Here is a 12183-nt window from a genome sequence, read left to right as displayed (position 1 = left end):
TATTTTATTTATTACATTACTGAATGGTTGACGGTTGTTTAGTACTTATTTAATAAGATATTTAAAATGTCTCAATTGATAACAAGGAATCATGTAGGGAAGGAATTCCACACCCTACAATAAGCTACGTACGTACGAGCTGGTTCACACTGATCTGAGTGTGAGGTCAAAATTGACAAGTTCGACTCTAAGACATGGGAGGTCCGAGGGCAGTACCAGGGGTGGCTGAATATAAACTGAGGCTTAAATGTGAAATTTAAGTTAGTAATTTATAATTATAATATAATAAAATATAAATTATTATATGAAATCTTTTTAAAATTTTAAATAAAATGAGATTTTATTTAAAATCTTTAAATAAAGTTTTTTTGAATTTTGGATGTAAAATAGTTGAAATCAATTTATTTTAATCTAATTTTAAATTAAGACTAATATCTAAATACTTAATTTTTAAATTATTAAATTTATTTCAACTCAAAACTTCTTTATATGTAAAATCCATAACTTTTTTCAATACAACACATCTTTATACGTGAGACCTAAATTTTTTTTTTTTTAAATTTTCATAAATAGTACTAACTCATCTTAAAATTCAAATCTATTTAAACTCATTTTAGATGGTCTCACATAACTCGTTCCACCTATTCAACTCACTATTATTTATAAAGAATTCAGGTCAGCTCAACATCCAAATATAGCCTAAGTATTATTTTGAATATTTTCTGTTAATCCAACCATTATTTAGTACTAACATAATTTAATTGTCATAGCTATAAAAGGATTTTATAAAATGATCATTAAAAATGGGATGATAGTGTGTCACAAGAATAAATGTCTCACATCTATATAACATATTTTCTTTTCACTTTCATCATATTATATAAGATATGATATATTTATCACTTTCTTATATAGTGTAATGAAAATAAAATTATAGTGTGGTGTATAGAACTTTTTTTTAATAAAAATATATCTACAAACTAATATAGTTTTATATAATATATTAAATCTTTTTATAATAAAAATACTTATAATTTAACATATTATATCAAATTACGTGAAATTATAATTTTTTTTAACAATTAAAACACTTCTTTGATTTATTTAGTTTCAATGTAATTTATTGCCATTTACAGAGGTGCATGTGCTGCTGTACATTGTGCAGGTAGTCAGGTAATCTGCTGATATATCTAAAGTCCTTTTTATTTTTATATTTCAGGGAAATGTTATTTGCTATACAAATTATCGCATTTTGCTTAAAAAAAAAAAGTCATCGCATTTTGTTTGAATTAATTTCACAAACTGTTCGGTGCATTTGTCAACCACTTAGCAGTTAGCACTTCCGGGAGCTTGGGCCTGAGTTTGGTGAGATTCTCTCTGATTTAAAGGCTGTGCTATTTTATTTCATCTTATTTTATATAATTATAATATATTTTTAAATTTTTATATAAAATATAATAAATAATTTAATTTTTTTAAATTTTAAAATAAAATTAATATAAAAATTTTATTAAAATAAAATTTTATTTAACTTTTAATAAAATATCTCGTCTAAATTGTGAATCTAAACTATGCTTAACTGTAATTTACATCATGGGCTATAAGAACCATCCATTTACATCTCAAGCTATTACTTTTGACAATATCCAACGTCCATCTTGATTTATGTTTCTACGCCCCCTTTTTTCATTTTTCGAATAATGTTACGTATAATTATTAAATACGTAAGCGTCATATAATCATTTAAAAAAAAGTAAAGTCTATTATTAATTTTTTTTTTATGCAGGTGCTATATTTATTATTTTTTAAAATAATTATACAGTAATTATACAATCACAATTATAACTATCATTTCTTTTATTTTCCTCTCTTCTTTACATGTGTGTATGAAAGGCAAAGAATATTTTGGACCACAAACCATTGCCTTTTTTGGTACCCAAACTATTAGATCCATCAATTTACATATAGAATTATTCTTTTTTATATTCTTTCTCAATCACTATCTAATTATTAAAATTGCTTCACATATATTATTTTTTGTAAATCTTTTGCTGTGTTGGGTAAGTGAAGGAGTTTGAAATGAAAATTTATTACTATTCATAAGATATTTATTATTTTTTTATTACTATTTACTGACTATTAGAAATCATCTTAACATCTAAATGTAATCTTATAAGCTAAATATCGTTAAGAAATTGATTTTTCTAAATAATCATAGTAGCACACTGTTGGTTGTGAATAAGATGGTAGAGGTCTAATGTTTCTTTTTTTTTTTTTGTTTGTTTTTTGAGAGTGCTTGGAGGTATATGTAGGTTTGGCAGTTAAAATGAGACATAAAATTCTTATCTCATCTCATCATTATAATTTTTTTAAATTTTTACATAAAATATAATAAATAATTCAACTTTTTCAAATTTTAAAAGAATAATAATATTAAAAAATAATATTTATTCAACTTTCATTTAAAACCAAATATTCTCGTCTTACTATCCAAACCTAAACTTGCAGGGTAATGTGGGTGTTTTTTCAAAGTTGTGATTCGTGTGTCATTTTTATTATAGAACCGTTTGAATTCAAAGTTGACCCCAACTCATCTCATTTTATTATTACGAATTTTTTAAAATTCTTATAAAAGATATAATAAATAATTTAATATTTTTAAATTTTAAAAATAATAATATTAAAAAATAATATTTTATTCAATTTTTATTTCAATTCAATATCCAGACTTCACCGACATGTTTTACACACCTCTGGCAAATTACGAAGACTTTACACTTAATAAAACTTGAAAACCTAAAACCATTATATATTAAAAAAAAAAAAAATAGAGATTTTGTTTTATAAATGATCAGAAGTCAAAACCTATGGATAGGATGGGATATATAATCTTCGTTTTTAAGATAATTGGTGGATGAACTTTTGAATCACATTGATTGAAACGAAAGCATGAGAGAAAAGGGGGATGGGGGCAAGGGTGTTGGGTGGTAAAAGGATCTACAAAATTGAAAGATCTATATTTAAATATTTGTTAGGGCTCACCTATCACTAACACGTGAGAAGTTTAAAACGCGTGAAGTTATAAAGTCCTGATAATAAAAGTATTTTTACTTCATTTTATTACTCTAATTTTTTCAAATTTTTATATAAAATATACTAAATAATTCAATTTTTTCAAATATCAAAATAATAGTAATATTAACAAATAATATTATAATAATATTTAATTCAATTTTTAACTTTTATCTAAAATTATTTCATCTTATTTCACTATTTAAACTGCACTTGAAACTAAGTGGCTCAATTAAAAGCCTTATAAAAAATAGGAAATTTCAGGGATAACGGTGGCATTCTAATAATGAGTTGAGATGAATTAAAATAAAAGTTAAAAGTTAAATAAAATATTATTAGAATATTATTTTTTAATTATATTATTGTTTTAAAATTTTAAAAAAATTGAATTGTATAATGTATTTTGTGTGAAATTTTTAAAAAATTATAATAATTAGATAAGATAAAATAAGATGAGTAATAATACATGCAATATATTTTCACAACATATAATATTTTTATAATTTTCTTTTATATTTTATAAAAATACTCATTAAAGACATAATTATATAGGAGAAATAATATTTGAAGTCGTATGTAATTTAAAAAATAAATAAATATGAGACTCATATAAAAAATTAATTTTTTAATAATAAAACTTATTCTTTTTCATAACGATTGCGTAATACGTATTGTATAATTATACCTAATATTACTTATTATATAAAGTATTATAAAAAATATAACGTGTAAATCATTTTTCGCTCACTAATTGAGATGTCAAAGTAGAGTTTTGTTACATACAAGTACAGTCGCACATTAATTTGTATATCAATACTGATTTATTCATACTTAAAATTTAAATTAACACTATTTTTAATAAAATTTACTTTTTGACCAATCACATCATATTAATACATAAATTAATATATAATTATACTTATAATTATATTTTTCCGACAAAATATTCAAATATACAGCTGGAAAATGGGCTTCGTGCTGCATGATGTCAAGAAAAAGGCCACAAAAATAGGGTCAGGACACGAGTAATCACCACTAGTTCCCCCCACTTTTTTTTTTTTACTTCTTTACAGAAAAAGGGCGCCTTTAAGAGTCATCCTTGCCATGATGACATAAAGAAAATAAGATTTTGGGGTTTTGTTGTTTCCTTCGTACATGTTAATGCAAGTGCCAATGACTATAAATAGTTGCCTTGCTATTGAGTCAGCTTTCATCTTTGAAAACCATAGTTTTTAAGGTCATAGTTTTTTCCAAAGTTTCTCAAATTTTCTGTTAATCTCGGTGTAAATATTTTTTTTAAAACAGTAATCTTACATTCGAACATCCTTTATACTCACTGTATGCTTTGGAGAATTCATTCATTTGTAGGGAGAGAGAGTCAAGCTTCACTGAGTGAGTTGTTCTCTTTAACATTAATAGTGAAAACAAAAGGAGCAAATCTAGATCCCTTGCAGAAAAAAATAGAGATGCTCCTAAAGGAAAGTATTGAGTATATGTATTGGACTTGAATCGATAAAATCGAAAGTATCAATGTAGGGGTGTAACCTATGCGATATCGATTCTTCAAATCTCAAAATCGGTATATATTGGTTTAGTTCTAAAACATGTCTAAACCTAGACTGAATCGGATTGATTACACCCTATTTACCATCAACTTACAAAATCTACTTGAACTAAAGTAAAGTAATGTCTGTTTCCACCTTTAAACGCTAGAACTTACCTCATCCCAAGCTACTACTATTAACTTCAACTTCCAATACCTCCCCAAGACCCTTCCCAATTTGGTTTCCCACTTCTTATGTCATGTTAGCAAGTTGCATATTACTGTCATGTTAGCAAGTGACATATTATAAACCTGGATCTGGTATAGTACTTCAGTTGAGAAAAGAATTTCCTTGGGAGGAGCATTCCCATCTAGGGCCGAAATCCAAATTTAAAAAATCATATGAATCCGGTTCGGGTACCGGATTTTAAATTCGGGTCCCGGGTTTAAAACCTGGTACCCGGGTTGTATAAAAAGAAAAAGGGCATTGCCCTAGCCGTCATGCCCGCACCCCCCCAAAACCCAGTTCATCTTCCCCCCGATTCCTAGCCCTAGTTTCCTTTCTCTCATCTGCTCTCTCTCTCTCTCTCTCTCTCTCTCTCTCTCTCTCTCTCTCTCTCTCTCTCTCTCTCTCTCTCTCTCTGTGCTTTGCGTCTGTGTCTATGATGCCCTAGCCCCTCCCGAAATCACTCTTTCATCTGCTTTATGTCTCAGTAAGCTATTTGCAATGCCGAACAATGGAAGTGCTTTAGGGTTTTGGTAAGTTTTATTTCTTCCCTTTGTGCGTTCTCTCTTCGTTGATTTTGGGTTTTTTTTTTTTTTTTTGGTTATGTTATTTTTTTTCGAGGTTTTTGTTCAATTCCATCACCTATTGGGGCTCAAAAATTTATTTTCCAATTGAAGGATTCAAGACAAACAAAAAATTAGTAAGTTATTGAAAAATCGGAATGACGAGTCTGTATGTGACGGCGCTGCAGGCGACGGATCTGAATAGGAACACAGAGCGGTTCATCTACCCAGGGGTATGGACCACCTACATCCTTATTCTTTTATTCTCTTGGCTCCTTGTCCTCTCCATCTTTGGCTTTTACGATTTTAGGGTTTAAGATATTTGCTGTTTTGTCTCTTGTGCTGTTGTGTTGAGGAAGAGAGCATACCCAAGTTGTAAACTGTGTAGAATCGGCTTTGATTGTTTGCTATGGAGAAGTGGGTAAATGTTAGATTTTGGATTGTATTGATGTGTGTTGGAAGGCTTGGAGCCATGACATTGTGGACAATGTTGTGGCTTTATCTGAGTTGGAAGGATATCCCATTTTATAATTTTCCTGTTTGTATGCTGCTTACTATTGAAGTCAAGTCGTTCTTGCAAGTTCTCAAGTGGTGTTGTACATGATAAAAGGCATTTGAAAGTATCAATATTCTGTTATTCTACAAAAACCTTGATCATTAGAACGATTTCAGGTTGAGATTGCCTACAGAGAAATGACAGAACTCGCTGTTTGAATGAAATTGACTATTAGAAGTCAGCAACTGCGATGATAATAGAGGATAACCCGTGGGGAACTGAAGTAATCTTGTTTCAAGGTTGGCTTTCACTTGTGGCAACAGACATTACAGGAAGCATTCAACTAAGATCAGTAAAATAAAACTTGTCTGATATATCTTGTCTCAGACAAGATTATGAACACTTGATTTCAAATTAGGAATTGTTAGTTATTTATCTTGGATTCTACCATTCATAAACAAAATACCTTGGATTCTTTGTCTTTGAGCTTTATCCATTTTTCATTTAATAGTTTAGAAGACCATTGGTGGCTTTAGTTGAATGGCAGATAATGATGTGACTAACAGCCAAATTTATAAATTATAACTTATTTACTCAGATTTCTCATTACATAGTTTTACACACACATGAATATGACTAACTAAATTATTTATATACTCTTAATGTAATCTGTTTTGGATGTGTTTGGATTGCAAAACTCAAGCCTATATGTTATTGTTTGTTAATAGAAATATCAGACTATTGCACCATATATGACTGTCAACCAAGATTGGTTATGTATAGAGAACGTGGTATTTTTGGAGCATACTCTCGTAGTATCCACTTCTAGAGACTAGTTTCTTAACATGCTTGTGTAATCTGAGCTGATGCTGCTGATCTGATAGAAACCCAAACAAGTTTTCTGGGATATTGCAGGTACATGGATGACATATGGTTGTTCATTCACCATTTATTAGCATTGATTGGGAAATGATTTCCTTATCACCAACAGATAAATGGGTTGAGAATTTGGATAGATAAATTTTAGATTTTCACATTCAAAACTCAAGATCATCATCATGCTCTTAGTGTTTCCTTCTATGGTTTGTGTTTTTCTCTGTTGAAATACATTCTTACTCTTCAGTTTGGTGAGCTGCAGAGAACTAGAAATTCAATTCAATGTGGCGGTTATCTTCCGTTTGGGTGGCTACAACGAATATATTTGAAGTTTTATTTGATGTGATTAAATCACATGGAAGACTATATTATTGATATGGAACTCATATCTTGTAATTTTATATTTTGTAATGTAATGTAATATGTAGTGGATTGAATGTATTTTAGTTTTTCATTTTTATATATTTTATTATTTTGAACAATGTTATGCTTTTTAACATTACCCCTTAGAAAAATTTTCACAAGATATAGGCTTTAAAAAAAAAACCTATGATTTTCAACATTTTTTTAAAAATTGCTATAATAAATATAGGCTTTTACATAAAGAGAATTTTGCTTTTCAATATTGATTTTTCTTAAAAAATATTTAATATAATATATGTTTTTATTAAAAAAAATTATGCTTTTAAAGCCGAAAAACTGCAAAAAAGAAGAAAAAAAAAACGGGTTGAATCCGGAACCTAGAATTCGGGTTTTACAAAACCCGGATTATCCAGGTTCCGGCCCAGATCTGATTCGGGCTAATCCGGTCCGGATTTCGGCCCGGATTTCAAATCCGGATTCCGGTTTGGGTATATCTGGATTTCCGGGTCAGAATCCAGATTAACAATCCTATTCCCATCAAACTCCTGAATACACACCAGAATCCTATCGAAGGTCCAAGGCCTCTCCAATATGTAACACTCGTTGCCTTGTCTTGTGAATATTGAAACTCTACTAACATTTTGTTATCCCCATTTTAAAATGAGTGTTTGATCTGCTGATCAGGTTCTAAAAAATAATATTTGTTATTTCTTTATATATATATATATATATATATTTTATATGCGCGCGCATGTATTATATAAGCTCATCAATAACTATCAGTTTATTTGTTTAAATAAAAAAAGAACGGCACTTACCATTGTTTAATTTATGTTCACTAGAGGTAGTAGATGAAGCTATGTACATCCTTCCAGTCCCAAACAATATGGTCAATTGCGCACGATGATGGTGTTGATGATTAATACGGTACGTGTTTGGATACTCGTTTATAAAATATATAATAAATAATGCATATAAAACGTAAATAAAGGAAGAAACATATATTTACATGATTGCACATAAAAAGCAAAAGTTCACGTGTTGTTTGACTAAAAAATTACCTATGTTAGATACAGCTCTGATCAATAAAAAAAAAAAAAAAATAGAGTTAAAAGAAAGGTTGAACAAGACTAGGCCTCCCGTGATGCATAAAAAAGAAAAGTTGAAATTGTGTTGAAATTGTGTGGGCTCCATCTCCCGTGAAGGAGAGAAAAGTCATGTCCGGCAAAGAACAGTTCTGCTAGGTATGGCAGGTAAATGGGAAGACGTGGCAATATCAACTTAAGTAAGGAAGAAAATAAAAAAAAAAAGAAATAAAAATGTAAAAAGCAGGTCACGTACCTTCATAAATCACTTCAGTCATGTTTCTCTTAAAATCGAGAAAAAAAAACGTTGTGAGAACAAGAAGAAAAATGTTCCCCCCTCCCCCCCGTTCACCATGAAAATCAAATCCATTTCTTAGATTTTATCTGAAAAAGAAGAAAAATACATTTCTTTTTCATGAAAACTAAACCCATTTCTTATATTTCATCTGAAAAAGAAGAAAAACACTAGATTTCAAGACTAGCAAATTTCTTCCAAACCGATTTTGGTAATTTCTCAAAAACTCATTTCACGATTTTGGCCAAACCCATTTCCGTTTATTGTTTGTTTTTGTTGATGCTAAAGCAGTCCGTTGGTTAATGTTGTTTAGCTTTGAGAACTCCCAAATCCAAAACTATGGTCATTTTAGTACACAGTAAGCTCTCATGATAGCATTCTCATCACTTTTTTGCTTTTCGATTTTGTTAAAAATGGAAGACAAGTTTGAGGAGAGCTTAGGGAGGGAGGGAAGGATTCGGAAAAAAAGATCAAGTTCTTTGAAGGGAGGGAAGACTTCCGAGAAAGGGAGACTGAAAGATGAGGGAGGGCGAATGGGAGCTCACCTGAACCAAAAAGATGTGTTTTATCCAAAAGATAAAAATGAACTATTTTATTTTCCACCTACTCACCGCTTGCGCCGCGGCTACGCATGCCACTTGTATCCAGCATTTTTCGGCAAAGAAAATGTTGTCAAACTTCATTTGTATGTGATTTCTTTATTCCTTACAAGGATCCCACATCTTATATGTATGGGCCTTCAAGAGCCACTGCTCGTAGCTTTGCTAGACTTAATTTTTTTTTAACATTATTTTTTAATACTTTTAAATATTTAAAAAAAAAAACTCGCAATGATATTAAACAATTATTTCTTAATCACTAGAAAAAAGAAAAAAAAAACTGGGAGTGGTAGCTCCCAACGAGATCTCCAAGCGGGTGCAAGATCCCTAGCTTTATTCTTATGTAAGTGATTCTTCTTTCTTTCATGCATTGCATGGTCTCACTTGTTTATATGTCCATAGCCAAAAAGTCTATCGTCCCATATACTTTTGTCTTATGTGATGGTCAAAACTGAAATATGGATCAAGAAAGTCAATGTGCATCTGTCACTCTACCAATTTATCAAAATCTTGATACTTTTTCTCAGCAATATTTTATCTTCTATTTGAAATCATGTATCTTTAAAGAGCATTGGAGCAGGGCGGCATTTTAAAGCATAAAAGAAAATAACACACAAATAATAGAAGATCAAAAATAAATTAAAGAAAAAAAAATAGAATATAAAAAATGTGATGACTTACCTTTACGTATATTTTCACTGAAGGGTTGTTTTTAATTTAATTAATATATTAGTTTTTTTTAATTTTAAATTAATATATTTTAATTGGTTTTTATTTATTTGATGCGGGGTTTATTTTATTTAGTCGTTTTACGCTTTTTAATGTCGTTTTCGGCGGATTTGTTTTGGGTTCTGGAGTGAGGACTGGATCTCATTTCTTCCCTCCATCTTTTCTTTTCCCTTTGTCCTTTTTCTCTTTTTTTTTTTCTTTTTTTCTTTTTCCCTTCCTTTTTCCCCTCCCCCTCCCGCGCGATACCCCCCCGTTCGTCTCTCTCTCTCTTATCTCCCACGCCGGAAGCTTCTTCTACCCAGACCCACCGCCGCCGGCCACCGTGTGGCACACCACCTCCACCAAAATCTTTCCCTCCCTTCGGTAAACCACCCCACCAATTTTCACCGCCAACGGAGCTGCCGTTTGGTTGGAAAAAGCCCAGCAAGCCTCACAGATTTTGCTCCGATCTGCCGCCGTCGCTCCACCTCCGGCCACCACCTCTTCATCACTTCATCATTGACTCCTTGCCGTCCTAACCCACCCATTTCCGGCCTCTAACAGCCACCGGAACAGCTCCCACGAGCTAGTTTCCATTTTGGGCATTTCGGCCCTTCCTCTGCTGTTTCCGTCGCCACCCACGGCCAAACTCCACTTCCACTAGTTTCATAAACATCCTTAGACCCTTCCTCATCAATCCCGAGCCTTGGTTTGTCCCCGTTTAAAAGTGGGTATTTTACAACCCACGGCCACAGTGAAATTTCACTGTTACGTTGCTTTTCTTCCACCGTTTACAACGCTGCGTGTTTTCTAAAAATACCATATAGCATTGTAAGTATTTTCCAAACCCTACTTTTAGATTTAAATATATTTTTCTCATTCAATAAATTAATTGTTGTTGGTTGGCTGATTCCAGACTGAGTCCAAGGAGTTCGGGGGTCGGATGGATTGAGGACGGAGTGCTTGGTTTTGTTTGTTTGTGAATTGCATGATTATTTGAGCCATGGGGCGTGAGTTGCATATTGTATTTATGTGCATTTTGTTTTAATCGAAAAAATCCCGTTTTATTAGCGTAAATGGTTTTGGGTGCGTGTGTCTCACGAGCCCAAGTCGGGATGGGTTGTTATCTCGGTGGAGCTCCTCTAGTCACTCGGGAGTGGATAATACTGAGTGACATCCCCTGGGTTGTAGCAGGGCGACGACCGGATCGCACGATACGGTAACGCTATCGTGTCGACTCCGTGGTCCCTAGAGTGGCGGGGACTAGAGGATGGCCTGACCAGGTACGCGCAGGGCGCGAGTCTGGGTATCACTTGTTTAGGTGTCACATGTGTAGTCGTTACCTGCGGTGTGGCACAGAGCCAGGGTGTGCGGATGATCCCTAGGGGAGATCACGGTGCTTACATAACCGGTTTGTTTTTATGGTTTTCGGATGTGGGCCATTTTCTGGGAAAATGGTGAGGTTTGGTTTTCGAGACTTCTGATCCATTTTTTGGGAAAATGGTGGTTTGGGCCATTATCTGGGATAGTGGCGAGGATGTACTGAGGCTTCTGATCCATTTTCTGGAAAAATGGTGGTTTGGGCCATTATCTGGGATAATGGCGAGGCTTGGTTTTAAGGATATGTTTTGTGAGCCAAATAGGTTTTTGGTGTGCGTAGAAAAAATTATAGTTTTATGGCGCATGTGCATTGGTTTTTATTTCATGCATATTGTTTGAGTTTTATATGTTTTTATCTAGTGGTGTTTGGAGTTTACTTACCTGAAGCACTATTTTTGGTACCGTAGATTTTGGTGCAGAGATCGAGGATGAGGAGGAGAAGGCTGAGCCCGAGGATGCGGCTCCGCCGGGATGCTGATGTTATGTTTTGTATTTGGTTTAAAATTATATTTGTGTCTTGTAATATTTATTTATGTATGTTTTGAACAGTTTTGTATTAAACAAGAAAAATTCTGGTACTTAGTTATTGACTTGCTTTTCGCTTTGTATTTCTCGTGCACATTCGTCGCTTATACACACACTTGGCACACGTCGATAGAGTGATAACCGGTGATGTCATCATCCAGACGTCTCGATTTTCCCGTGTCCGTGCATGGGGATTTGGGGGCGTCACAGGTGGTCTCAGAGTGGTTTGGCTCTGGGTAAAACCACATGTCCCGTAGGTAATACCAAAATATTTTTAAGGTTGTGTTTTAAAAATTATGTTAAGTAAAGTTGTTATTTGATTTGTTTTATCTGTTTGAGCTTGTTTGCTTGTTTTTATTTATTTAGTTATGTTTTTGCAAGCTGGTTTCTTTTGTTTCTTGTTATGTGGTGTTGGTCTTTGGTTTTTGTTTTTGTTTGTTGTTGGTTTTATG

Source organism: Carya illinoinensis, chromosome 15, assembly GCF_018687715.1.
Source record: "Carya illinoinensis cultivar Pawnee chromosome 15, C.illinoinensisPawnee_v1, whole genome shotgun sequence".
Lineage (NCBI taxonomy): Eukaryota > Viridiplantae > Streptophyta > Magnoliopsida > Fagales > Juglandaceae > Carya > Carya illinoinensis.
This window is presented reverse-complemented; position numbering follows the sequence as displayed.